This window comes from Hemicordylus capensis, chromosome 5 (assembly GCF_027244095.1).
Source record: "Hemicordylus capensis ecotype Gifberg chromosome 5, rHemCap1.1.pri, whole genome shotgun sequence".
In the NCBI taxonomy this organism is placed as follows: domain Eukaryota; kingdom Metazoa; phylum Chordata; class Lepidosauria; order Squamata; family Cordylidae; genus Hemicordylus; species Hemicordylus capensis.
The window spans coordinates 84,867,458-84,882,190 of record NC_069661.1 but is presented as its reverse complement, the minus strand read 5'-3'; the positions used below and the strand labels follow the sequence as shown (position 1 = coordinate 84,882,190).

The following is a 14,733-nucleotide window of genomic DNA, read 5'->3' as shown; positions in this document are numbered from 1 at the left end:
AATACACCCCTGCAGGGGTAGAGGAACAGTTAGGATGATTTGCCTTGAGGCATATGGATCCTAATGGATTCCTGATGGCTCTGGGGGATTTTTCTGCTGAGAGAGTGGATGATCCTGTTGACACCCTGCCTGGTCTCCCTCTGGTATGAGGAGATGGGCTGGGTGGTTGAAACAGTCATGCCTAGGTGCCCTCTCTCGACCTGCAAAGTCCAAGCAACTCCCTGGTATACAGGTGGGTTTTATTTATTTATTTTTAAAACGTATATACTGTCCAAACTTTCGTCTCTGGGTGGTTAATATAAAACAATTAAAACACATATAAAAGTTAAAACAAATCAACAGTTTAAAAACAATCATAATTTAAACAGACAATTTTTCAAGCTGAGAAAGCTTGGGCGAAAAGATGGGTTTTCAGATTTTTTTTAAATTGCCAGAGATAGAGAGGATCGTATCTCAGCAGGGAGTGCATTCCACAATATCAGGGCAGCGAACGAGAAGGCCCGTCTCTGTGTAGCCACCAAACGAGTTGGCAGTAATTGGAGACAGACCTCCTCAGATGACCTCAATGGGCAGTGAGGCTCGTAGTGAAGAAGACGCTCTCTTAAATACCCAGGGCCTAAGCCATTTAGGGCTTTATAACCAGCACTTTGTATTTTGTCCGGAAACCTATTGGCAGGCAGTGTAGCTCCATCAGTAAAGGAGTAACGTGGTCTTTCCGAGATAACCCAGAGACCAACCTGGCTGCCGCATTCTGAACCAGCTGAAGTTTCCAGACTACGTACAAAGGCAGCCCCAGGAAGAGTGCATTACGGAAGGCAAGGCAAGGTTACCAACAGATGTACCACTGTTTTTGAGGTCATTGATCTCGAGAAACGGGCACAGCCGGAGCTGATAGAAAGCACCCCGGCCACGTCTGAACCTGAGAAACCAGGGAGAGGTGTGAATCCAGAAGTACTCCCAGACTGCGAACCTGTTCCTTTTGGGGAAGTGTGACCCCATCTAGACAAGTAGATCAAAATCGTCTCTAGAGTTCTGACCCCACACAATAAGTACCTCTGTATTATCTGGATTCAGCTACAGTTTGTTCTCCCTCATCCAGCCCATTATTGCTTCCAGGCAGGCATTTAGGGAGGATATGCCAGCTCCTGAAGAAGTTGACATGGAGAAGTAGAGTTGCAGACAATGAAGCAAGCTTGAGCATCATTGGTGGGAATATTCAGAATGAATGTGACCAAACACAGGCTAGATCCTATCACTGCCATATTCTATGGCTGTGATGGCAGCAAAGAAGTCCTATGTTCCTGCCACCATTGTGTCTGTTCAGTGTCATCCAGCAGAGCTTTTTTGAGTGGTTTGGGGCCTCCTATATGAGGGCCCCAAAGACCATAAAAAAGGATCCTTGGCTGTCCGCTGTGATAAATTTGTGTTACATTTTGTGGATAAAATTGCTTGTATTCATTCTGACTTGGATGTTAAGGTTTTTGCAGAAATGGATGCTGCCAGTACACTGTCTGGTCTTGTTATATTGGATGATTTTCAGACTGTGTTGCCTGAGGAGGTGGACAGGCTGCTTGGGAGGCTGAGGCCTACCATGTGCATGCTCAACACTTGCCATTTATGATTGGTGAAAGCTGCTTGGGAGAGATTGGTATTGGGAGTGGTGAATGCCTCTCTGGAGCAGGGGGTGGTGCTCCCTCAGCTGAAGGAAGCAGTCATTAGATCTGTCCTTAAAAAGCTCTCATTGGACCCAGATGATTTAAATAACTTTTGACCAGTGACTAACCTCACCTCCTTGAACAAGATTTGGAGAGTGTGGTGGTGTCTCAGCTCCAGGCAGCCCTGGATGAATCTGATTACTTGGTTCCTTTCCAGTCTGGTCTGGATATGGAATGGAAATTGCCTTGGTTGCCCTGGTGGATAACCTATGCTGGTATATAGAGGCAGTGTGACTCTGTTGATTCTCCTGGAACTCTCAGTGGCTTTTAATACCATTGACACCATGGTATCCTTCTGGGTTGTGTTTCTGGGTTGGGACTTGGGGACACAGTTATATGGTGGCTCCTCTCCTCTCTGGAGGGTCATACTCAGAAGGTGATGCTGAGGGATGTAGGCGCACCCCTTGGCCTTTGGCTTATGGGGTGCCAAAGGGACCTATTCTGTCCCCTATGCTGTTTAACATCTATATGAAACCTCTGGGAAAGGTCATCTAAGGGTGTGGGCTGAGGTGCCATCAATATGATGATTACATCTGCAGACACTAGGGAGGCAGTGTATGCTCTGAACCAGGGTTCGGAGGCTATTCTGGACCGGATGGACAAACAAACTTAATCCAGATAAGACAGAAGTCCCCTGGTTGGTAAAACTGATTATCCGAGTAGTGAGGTAAATCTGGTCTTAGATGGGATCACACTACCCTTGAAAGACAAAGTCCACAGCTTTGGGGTACTTCTGGACTCGATGCTGTCCTTGGAGCCACAGGTGGTACTAGTGTGCAGAGGTGCTTTTTAGCAACTACGGCTGGTACGCCAGCTGAGACCCTACTTGGAGAAGTCTGACCTGATTTCAGTCACTCATACTTTGATAATGTCCAGACTGGACTACTACAACTCGCTCTACATGGGGCTGCCCTTGAAGATGGTTTTGAAGCTTCAGCTGCTCCAGAACGCTGCTACAAGGATGCTCGTGGGTGCAAGTCGCTTCATGAGTGTCATACCCATCCTGCGACAGCTTCATTGGTTACCGGTCCACTTCAAGGCTAGATTCAAGGTCCTGATCTTGATGTTTAAAACTCTACACGGCTTGGGGCTAGGATACCTTCATTCGCCCATATGAACCTGTCGGACCACATTCACCCATGTGAACCTGCCAGGGCCCTCTGCTCAGCATGACAGGGTCTACTCATGGCTCTGCCACTAATAGAGATCCAATTGGCAGGGCCTTTTAGGTTGTGGCCCCTCAGTTTTGGAAGACCCTCCCCAAAGAGCTCACCATTCTCCCCCCCCACTCAGCATTTTTAAAAAACAATTAAAAATGCATATTTTTAAGGAGGCCTTTTAATGTTTTATCTGCTGCTTATATCTGGTAGGTTTTTTAGTTGTCAGTTTTTAGCCTTCTATTAACTTTTAATTTGAAATTTTTGAAATTTGTAATTTTAAATGTGGTTTCAGTCTGGTCTTTTAACTTTATTAATGTTTTATTTTACACTGTATCTATTTTGTTGATGTTGTGAGCTGCCCCGAGCAGAAGTGTACTGGAGGGGTGGGGTATAAATATTTTTAATAATAATGATCAGTGACCATAGCTCTCAAATTCAATATATATTTGACTGGGAAAATATCCTGAATATCCAACACAGTTATATTGAATTTAAAAAGAGAATATTTTTCCAAAATGAGGAAATGAATTAAAAGGATGTTGAAAGAGAAAATTAATTAATCACATTTTTATACCGCCCAAAATGCGAGCCTGGAAGAGGCTCAGATACAATGGCCTATTAAAGCCACTTTGAAGAGGCTCAGATACAATGGCTGACATCCTGACTAATAAAGCACTTAATGGAAGAACCACCAATACTTCTGAGAAGTTTAACTCAGCACCACTTCAGGCCCAGCGGTGGGGCACCTCTCCTTCCTCAGGATGCACTTTGTGCCACCTGAAAATACATCCCTGAGGGTGGCACAGGGACATTTTTTCAGGTGACACAAAGGACCCACTCAAACACTTTGGCTAGTCTGTAACTGCACAGCTCACAGAGATCATGGGAGAGCCTTTTAAAAAACACAAAAGTTTCACTACAGTTTCTTTGAGAATAAATTGACAGAGCCCCTCCTCAACAAGGTATTGATGATATTCAATGAGTATACTACCATCAGTATCAACACACTGATACTGATACATTACACAAATGTAATGCATCTGTAGTCTAAAAAATTAAATACAAACAATCACTGGTATAAAAAGCCCATCCGGGATACTTTCTCCAAAACCTTTAGAGCAGTAAAATCACTAAAATGTAAGAAGAAACTAGGGTTTGAACAATAATTTATGTCAATTTAAACACCTTCATTTTAAAGGTTTTCTAAGATGATGTTGTTTTTAATATTCTAACTTTTTTCCATTTGTACAAAACCTAGAAATCTTAATAGACCTAAAGAACCTAGGCATAAGATAATTTTTTTAAAAAAAATCCTTTTATGCTCTTCCATCAGCCAATAGCTTTCAGTTTAGAAAGATTAAAATCTGGAGCAGATTTTAAATCCATCTTTTACCATGCACATAGTTCTAGTAGAAGATTTGTCTGTACAGCAAAAGTTACTAGTTCCTTTAATAGTAGAGCCTCCTCTATCAAGCTACATAATGTTAATTATCTAGTTAGTAACTGAATGCATGGACTAGTGATGAAATATTGATTAAACAAATATGGTTACACATTTTTACCATCAGTCCACACAGGCAGGGTCTCAATACCATACTTGAAAACACAATATAATGGTGATTTTATGGCAAGCCTTCCCTTAACTTGCCTTCAAATAATAACCAACAAGTCTTTCTCACTCATGATTTAACTGTTTTTAACATATTGATTACATATTCATTTTTATAGCTGTCTTCTGACGTTAATGGTTGCTCAACTCCTAATCCTTGCAAACACAGAATGAAAACATGAAATAGTCACGATAAAATTCTATGTGAAACTGATATTGTATTATAAAACCACATTTGAATATCTGTATCAAACCAAACTATAGGAATGTTCAATTAAAACCATATGAATTGTTCTTTAAATTCTAATATTTATGGCCTTCTTTATCCAACAAGGAAAACAGAGCAATTTTCATCCAAATGAAGAAAGGTTTTTTTTCCTACCGAAAAAGCCTTGCAGCAAGCCTTTTTTCTCCATACTGTTTTATACTGAAGTTGTCTAGACACACATTTATTCCAACTGGAATGCTATTTCCATGGGGGATGTTGCACTGCATCTAAACTACGCATGTCCCATTCTATTATGAATAGCCTTCAAATGTGCATCAAAAGTAGAATTTAAAAACACTTGCTTTTTGCTGTGTTTTTAAATTCTGCTTTTGATGCGCTATTCGTGGTAGAATGAGCCATGCATTGTTTAGACACAGCGTAACATCCTCCGTGGAAATAAACATTCAAGTTGGAATAAACTTGTATCTCCATTAAGACAACTCCATTAAAAGCAAGAAGGGTGCAAAACATTTGGGATAGTTCTTTAACAGTAGTATTAAAACACTCTGTGACCTTAAACATTATTTCTAACTTTTTCCACTCATTTATTCAAACTATAATATGTTCAGAAAAATTTAAATCACAGTTTATTAAACAATGAATTACTCTGGATTTAAAGTCCATAAATGCAGTCACAAATAATCTACTGAATTAAAGAAACCTTCAACTGAACAAAAAACAATCTTAAAGCACCTGGATTGTGAAGAATTGCTCAACTCAAAGAACATTAGTGTTCTATTATAGGTTTATAGGAATTTAAAAGCATTAAAAAGACCGATACAATAACAGGGTTTTTTTTTCTTTTCTTTTTTTTCATTTTTCTTCTATGAGGTTACCATTTTTGCAGCTGGTCAGAAATATCATGTTCCCTACTGTCTCAAAAGACTTTACATGACTAATCTTAACTATGCTTAAAACTGAGTATATAAGCAGCTGTTGAAAATAAAGTAGGCATTATGGGAAAGTTTATAAATGCACCAAAAGGGATAAAGCACCTTATATTACAATGCCCACAAAAATATATTTGTAGTTACAGTCATAACACTCTGGATATTTACATTTTGGTTCTGCTGTTTGAACATCAGTTGTAATGATGCAAAGAAAGGAGAGACTAAAGTCCCACGGTGCTGTGAAATTGTTTTACACTTACATGATCATAATTTTTATAATAGGTTGTTCTATTGTTGTTTTAAGTATTCAGAATCTGCATATTTTAAACATTCAAATATTTTATTATGTATTTTAGATTGTCCCCAAAGAAGGCTTCAGCCAATATGTGTTGGGCTGCAATAAACGATTTCACAGCACCATGGGACCATGTTCTCCCCTTTTTTGCAACTTTACTGGGTGCTTCTCGTTTTTCTTCATTTCTAGAACATCAGTTGTACCCAGTTTTATGCAATTGTCAACCAGCTAATGATTTTAAGGGTCTATAACAATTCTACTAACTAGTTTAGCTAGTGCATATTTATTTAACAAACAGAAGCACCAACTGAGTTGGGCTCAACTAAATTAGGCTAACAGTATCAGTTCTGAAGGATAGTCACAAATGGAGATGAGTTTTCTGCAACAGTCCTTGGCTAGATAATGTACTCTATAAATATTCATGTACCACTTGCCCTCACAATTAAATGTCTTGATTTTGTAGACTAGAATTAACAGACAAGCAAATATTTTAGTCAGGTTTTTACTAAACTTGTTATTTTTCTATATCTATCTTTGCTATCACAATCAAAGGATGGTGTATTTATATTGCTTGAAGCACAAAATACAAATACATTTCTGTTGCCTTAAATTTTTGATTGTCAACCGCATCCCCCTAGGGATACTTGGATAGTCACTAAGGATGTAGGGAATATGCAGCAAGCTGCAGCCTAATCCCCCCTTCTTCTCCTTCTCACCTTTTGTCACCTTTTTCCTCCTCCTGCTCCAGTGACTGGGAAGAGAGCAGAAAAAAACTGGGAAAGCCAGTGACTGGGAAGAGAGCAGAAGGAAGCATTTGAAGACAGAGTAGAGTGTCAGCTTAGAACATCTCTGAGGTGACACTTACTTCCCTAGTTGCTGGATTTTCAAAAGAAAGTGGGAGCATTGAAGAAGGAGGAAGGTAGTGATGATGGTGAGGAGAAAAACAGCTGCTTTGTGTTGTGCCTTCCTGCTCACCCAGCTACATGCTTTTGCCACCTCATGATGTTTTGCTCCATTTTACTCCCTAGGGCAGTCGCTCTCATCTCCTCTCTGTACCACAGCAGTAGCGGAGGAGGGAGAAGAGCAGGAGACAGCATTGAGGGTGAGAGGGGCGAAAGGTGGTCAGGATGCTCACTCTGTCCTTACTAGCTCAGTGACAGTGTTAAATAAGGAGGTAAAGAAATATCCATAGAGGTGGGGGGAAGAAGAATAGTACTAAGTTGAAACTTTGAGGCAGAAGGGGTATATTTGTTTTAAAAGTTTGAGCATTCTTGACTGATTTCATAATATCAACACCCTTAGCAATTTAACCTGTTTTTGTTATACACAGCCAAGTCCTATGGCATCTTCTGAGTTCACTGTGGTATGAGCCACTACAAGTCAGAAGAGATAATACTGTGCCAAATCACGCATAAGTTCCCATGGATTTTTTATTTAAAACTAAATACCTACAAATGCTTTGCACTTCTTTCTGAATACAGGAGTGCAGCTAATAGCCTCAGTACTGTACAAGGTGGGGGCTATATCACATGGAATCAAAGACATTGCCTCCAAGACTTTGCCTGTTCACTTCAGTGGAGAAGACAACATAAGAACAGCCCTGCTGGATCAGACCCAAAACCCATCTAGTACAGCATTCTGTTTCACACAGAAGCCCACAGGATGAGAGCTGAGGGCATGCCTTCTCTTTTGCTATTGCTCACCTGCAACTGGTATTTGGAGACATCTTGGCTTTGAGGCTAGAAATGGTCTTTCTATATAAATACAGAGCTACAGACATGCAGAGCTGCCCTCAAGTGGATGGGGAAGCTTGTTCATACAAAAGCTCTTCGTGCAGGACAGAGGACTCTGAACTGGGATGAACTGTGAACAAAGAATAATATGAAGCGGCTGGGAATTGAACTATTTGATCAGGATTAATTTCTGAAAATCTCTAATGCACTTTAGACATTTGAAATCCTACATTCCTTATTGGCTTCAAAGTTAGCAGATCCAAAGTGATAAGACAACCCAGCAATTAAATATGCCATCAAGCTTGAAATGGTCAGCCATAGTTCATTTGGTAGTTAGAAATGGCGAGCCCATTCTCTTATTTTTGAACTTTAAAAGGACTGAAATCCATGAATTTCAAAAAAGAACAAAAGTTCATTATCCATTTCAAAGGGGGAAAGCCTGATTTGATGAGCATTTGAATATTTTGGGCAGCATGTTGACATATTGCATGTCACCAATTAGTGCTGAAAGGCACAGAATGCCTCTCAAATGTAGACAGTGACAGAAAGATTTGTAATTAGAACAATCACAAATGAAATAGTTCAGAGGAATGCAAATATTCTTAACATAAATTCTCTTGTGCACTTTAGAGTGCATAATAGAGAGATTTGTCTTACAGTTTTCTTAAAACTAAATGAAAAGGTAGACTCTGATTTACAGACTGATCCTGTTTTCAAGTTAACGTTTACTGGGCTGGAAAGGATTACTACTAAATCTCCTTCCACCAGCAGAGCACAATAACATGTCAATGGAAAAAAAATTAGCAGTATCATTAGTGCAGGAATACCTTTTCATTAGTAGGATTCTGTCAGCTCAAGGGCAAAAAACTGGTGGGAGAGAGTAGTCTTCCTCTGCAGTGTGCCTCTTTCTTTGCCTACATGTCTCCCATTTCTTCTCCCTTGCAAACTTGTGAGTAGTTATGTAGTTATGTACAAAATACAGGGGCGTAACTATAATAGGGCAAGGGGAGACAGTTGTCTGGGGGCCCACTACCTTGGGGGGCCTCCAAAGGCAAGTCACATGACAAGCCGTGCACCCACCCGGGCTTGCTTAAATTGTATTCACCCTCCAAAATTGATGTGAGTGTTAAGACCTGGAGCTACCAGAACAGCTTGCCTTTCTCTAGTACCATTAAATGACTTGCATCGTCCACAATTTACAAAACCTTTAAAAAAAATAATTTAAGATTATGTTCTAATGTGACATATATATAGATAGATAGATAGATAGTATATTTTACTTCAGTGAACAGGGAGCCCATTTTTAAAATCTTATCTCTGGGCCCACTCCAACCTTGCTATGCCCCTGACAAAATAGTCCTATCTAAATGGACATAACCACTCACAAGAGGTCTGTATTAGTGTGTAGCGAATAAGCAGTTTGCAAGGGAGAAGAAATGGGAGACATGTAGGCAAAGAAAGAGGCCTCCTGCAGCAGAAGGCTACTCTTCTCCCACCAGTTTTCTGCCCTCACGATCTGTGAGAAATGGCTTGAAGTGGCAGGCGATGGAACCTCAAAAAGCTTACCTCCCCCACAGACAATCTCTGTTGCTTTGCTGGGCCAGTGGATTATCTGCCCAGCTGACTGCCGGCTGCTGCCAGAAGGGAGGTTTTGGGGCCAGGAGGCCCCCGTAACTCCCATAATGCACCATGTGAATGCACAGTGCATTATGGAGATTCCCCCAATGCTGACTGGGAGCCCACAATCTCCCAGCCCTGGCTGCAAACAGCCAGGCCTGGCAGACGATTAAAAAATGACGCTAAGGAAGTGCTTGCTCCCTTAACCTCATTTTAAAAGTGGGCTCTGGAGGCAGGTTTGCTGCTGGGAGCTGTGCGGCTCCCGGTGGTTCTGACAATCAGCTGAGACTAGGCTTCGCAGGTTAGGAGCCCCTGGTGGCGCAGTGGTAAAACTGCCGCCCTGTAACCAGGTTACAAGTTCGATCCTGACCAGGGGCTCAAGGTTGACTCAGCCTTCCATCCTTCCGAGGTCGGTAAAATGAGTATCCAGAATGTTGGGGGCAATATGCTAAATCATTGTAAACCGCTTAGAGAGCTCCAGCTATAAAGTGGTATATAAATGTAAGTGCTATTGCTAAGTGCTATTGCTATCAGAACAGCCTCAAAGTGTGAGCACTCATTGGTTCTGTAACAGAACTCACTTCTTGCCGAAGAAGAATTCATCACCTATGGGCTCTGTGTGCAGACCTCCTATTTGACTATTGGAACATGCTAGCTATTGTGATTGGAATAATGCCCCTCTTTCCCTGTCTGGCCTTGGCTCTTCCCTACCAAAGGGGATGTATCCGGTTGTTTGAACTGTTGGGGGTTTGAATTCCAGTCTGGAGCTCTGGAGCTTTGGTTACAGATGCCAGTTGCCTCCATGGCTAGCAATCAGGAAAGTAGCATATGACAGGGAGACTGGGTGCTCATATATTATATGAGGGATTGGATGCAAACTGGTTCTATGATATCATAATGGCATTTTGTCTAAGCAATTTGAGATTGTTGTTAGTCCATGTTGTCATTACTGGTGACAGAGCTGCCTGAGACATTGTGGGAGAAGTTGCTTATTTCTACCACTATTGTTTTGCTTTCTCCCAGATTAATAGAGTGATAAAGAAGAGAGTGTAATTCATGTTTACCTGTTTAGAATAAAAATATTCTAAATATATTTCTTTTTGGTTTAATCCAAACAGAAACAGCATCCAAGCCCATTAACCAGTGTATTGAGTTTTTGCACATATTTAGATTATTCTCAATTCACATATTTAACAATGTACTTCTGTTCACAGTGTATATTCATAAGTGACGAAGATATGAAATGAGAGAAATTTAGATAGTGGAAAGTTTGTGCTGTACAATAGAATACAACACAACTAATCAGTCTTGTTCTGCTGAATAAAAAGACTAGAAATACAACAGAAACGATGGCCCCTTGTAAAAATTGCTCTTTTTGAATGGATTGGTTCAGTTATAGTAATGTGTAAACACACTTAAAACACCCATAAAGATAGTAATGCTTAGGAGCATGGTATCAAGGCATACTGAGCAAGGCATACTAGAGGGCTGAGGCTACTGCTAGCTTTCTCTGTTCTTTTCAGTGTTCTGCTGATAACTGGAATCAGACCTCTAAAGCAGCATTCATTGTGATGGACTGTCTTCCTCTTTCCAAGCCTACAGTGTTTCTCATCTTGCCTTATCATACCCGTCAAGTCCTGTCTTATCATACCCGTCAAGCTCATTCTCTCAATACCTGAAGAGCAACTGGAGAAGAACATCATTCATGCAGGATACACCTCATAATGAAAGACATTTTGAAAATTATACTGGTCTGAGAGATAAGAAAGGAAGAAGAATTGTAAATGGATAGATCAATTCAGAAGACACTTGTTTACTGGTAAACCACTTCTTACTTAAGGTGTGTGCACATGCACACACCTTAGAGGGAACATTGCTTTGGAGTAGTGTACACTGAGTACACAAGAAGAATGATAATGAATATATATGAAGATAATACATGTTTTTAGATCTACTGTAGTTGTTTAAAAATATTGTTTGCAAACCCAAATAATATCATGACTCCGACTTTTTTAGAGCAACAATGAAACAGAAAAAAAATATTTTGGCATGCCCAGTTGGTTTGTGCTTATTAAGTAGATGCTCATGGTGAAGTACAGAGCCAAGAAAATATAACAACTTATGGGTTAGCGATTAATCCATTTTTGAAATCCATCCAGTTTCAGGGAAGAAAAGGGAACAGTTAAGCAAAACAAAAACTTGCAAAGTTAATATAATGGAATAGTGGAGCTCACAGGAAGTCTTTCTGTGGATGCAGTACTCCACAAGGTGGCACTATGTCTAGCAGAAGAGGAGCCACCCAAATTTATGTAGTGAAGGATTTCCCCAAGAGACTGTGGAAGGAATTTTCCATTTGCATATATATGGACTTGAGGCAAGAAGTTGCACAACAATTGCATCATATTGTGCTAGCACAATAACTAGTCTGAAGCAGAGATTAATTTCTTAATGTAATGACCACTCGCTACAAACTTACATGAATGAAGCAGCACTTACACTAATGCAAGACTAGCCTGGATGCTACCCTATGATACTGAAATAATTTAAGATCTCCTAAATTTTCTTGCAGCTTAACAAATGGGACTAACTGACCCTCTTCTACAATTTTAACAAATTTTAAAGCCTTGAGAATCTGATATGCAAATTGGAAGTAAGCACAAACAGGTGGCAGTGTGAAAAAGAGGCTAGCAAAGATATATATGGGGAAAACAAGTGCCACCCTCCACAAACACACACACACCCTGGTTTTGAAAGACAAAATAATGGCAATTGGATTTGATAAGCTTTGGACTATGCTTAGAAGATATTTGTTTTAAAAAGAATATGAATGCAGGGTTTTTCCATCAGCATCCAGTGAGAAGATCGGTGAGAAGAGCCATGAGGGGGTTTGCGAGGAGAGCGGGTGAAGCCCACTTTCCCCGCAGACAAGCAGTCAGTCTGCTCTGGGTGGCTGCAGTGCCCACCCACATAACTGCCAGCTCTGTCATGGAGCCAGTGGGGGCTAGGGAGTTCGGGAGCTGTGCAGCCCCTGGAAGCTCCAGCATGCCCTGCGCAAGTGCGCAGGACATACTGGAGAGACCCCTGAGCCGGGAGGCTGCTTTTCAGCCTCCCGGTTGGGGGTTTCCTTGTGAGTTGCTGCGGCACAGAGCCACGCCGCAGCACACCTCATGATTTAAAAAACCGGGTTTGCGGAGTGCTTGCTCCGCAAACCTGGTTTAAGGGGAGGGGTAGTCTGGCGAGTTAACCGCCTGGAGGACACCAGGCTCGCCTGTAAGCCCAGTGGTTCTCACGGTCCACCAAAATTGGGCTAAGCTCCCCTAGCCCAATTTCAGTGGACCGTGTGAATAGCCTTAGTGTCTGCTCTGCAGATCTCTAATATGTCTAGTTCTCATGACCTGAGCATCATCTTAACACAGGTATCTGCTTCTAACTTGATTGATATTAATAACATATTTCCCATAAACAAGTATTTTCATGTACACACATCAGAAATTAGAAACATTAATCTTTCTCTCTGTGCTCTGAAACAAACTAGCCTCCTGGAGTTAAAAAGTCAGATCATTCCATGTGTACCACTCTATCACTTCTGTCTATTTATGCAGAGTCTGAGGAAACAATTTAAGAAGCACAACTTCCTAGATTTTTAAATTGAGAAGATCAATGCCCACACTTAGAGGGAAGAATAACTTATACATGATTGCTAAATAGTTCTCCCACTTGTACCACAACAGCTAGATCAAAAAAGTGGAAATTGTAGAAATAAATTGTGAGATCTTCATGTATTGTATTTGATTAATCATTAAACTGAGGACAGAATATACAATGCCCACATGATTACTTAAAGGAGTTTATCCCAATTTTTCTTCTTTTAAGGAAAGGTTTCAGAACATGACAATGGCAGATTTCAGTCAACACTTGACAACTTACGGTCATAGGTGTCATATACTAGGTCTAAGTTAATTTATATCACCTTTTGGCAAAAAGTAGCCTTTTGAGAAGCTTGGAGAGGTCAACTTTAGCACATGTCACCAGTATGACATATGGCAGGCAGTCAAGATGTACTGACTGAAAAATTTCTCCTAAGTGCTCAAATGATCATGGACTGGGCCAGAATCAGGACCCTGGCCATGGCTCCACAGCTGACCCCAAAGGCCCCAGGACCACTGTTCCCTCTAAAAAGTATCCTCAGATGTTGTTCACTACAACTGCCAGCATCCCTAGCTGCAGTGGCCTTTGGCTGGGGATTCTGGGAGTTGTAGTCAACATCATCTGGGAATCCCTGTTAGAGGGAACAGTGCACAGGACACATATGCTACTGGAAGGAGGAAGCAGCTGCAAATCTGTCAGCTGCTGCCATCCTCACCTGCCTTCCCAGGGATATTTCCATTTGCAGATAGGGATATAATTTACAGCCCAACAGACTTGTGGCACTGCTGCCGCCTCCTACTCTCTTCTCCACAAATTGGCAAAACCATGGTGCAAGCTCTTCCTCCTCCATTTTATTCCAGAACATAAGCAAGTTAAACCCATGTTTCCAAAGTGCAAAGATGATCCAACACTAAATTTCAGGGACAAGCAATAGTATCAAAAGGGCAACACTCACTCATGTATAATTAATATAATACACAATTCAAAGTGCTGGTTTTAACCATTAAAGCACATATGGCTTGGAATCTAGATATTTACGAGACCACCTGTTCTCCCATTAACTTGTCAAAACACTGAGATGTCAGAAGCCCTTCTCCAAGTATCCCATCCTTCAAAGTTGGTGTGGGTGGCAACTGGGTAAAGGTCCTCAGTGGTGGTGCCCCATCTGCGGATCTCTTTCCTCAGAGAGGCTTGTCACACAGAGATCTTTTCTATATATATTTTTATTCAACTAGGCATTTTAATCTGTTTTTTAGATCTTAGAATGGATGCTTATCTATCTCTCTATCTCTCCCCCTCTCTCTCTTTTGCTGTCTTTTAGTCATTGCTTTTATGATTGCTGCATTTTTCTTTAAATTAATGCCATGGAAGTATTATTTTAAACCAAAGGATGGGATAATAATATAATTTAACATTATTTTAAAAATAAATATACATACAAGCACAATCCTGCCATGTCTGGCTATAAATACAAATCAGTCAGCCTGAAACGTAAGGATCTTCAATAAAGGAAATGAAAAGGATAACTATCCATCTTCTAATTTTCTCAAAATGGTCAAGATCTTTCTTGTCAATTTTTCAAACAGTCAGGGAATCACAGTGGCCATGTTACACATTTGTACTTGGCCCGGATAAATGATGCTTATCCAATGTTAAGGAGTCACTACTGGGACAAAAAATGGTAAGGCCACTCCTTCAAGCTGTGCTTGTTTTTAGCACTGAGGCCTAGTACACAGAGTGATTTATGAAGGTAACATTTCTGATGATGGTTTTGCAGCCATGAATCCCACCAAAAAGT

The 14,733-nt window shown here is 40.8% G+C and overlaps 1 protein-coding gene across 28 annotated transcripts in view; it reads right to left on the bottom strand.

The window, feature by feature from the left end:
- Nucleotides 1-14,733, bottom strand: part of TENM3 (teneurin transmembrane protein 3) — a 2,371,016-nt gene that overhangs the window by 444,801 nt on the left and 1,911,482 nt on the right. The window lies entirely within an intron of this gene.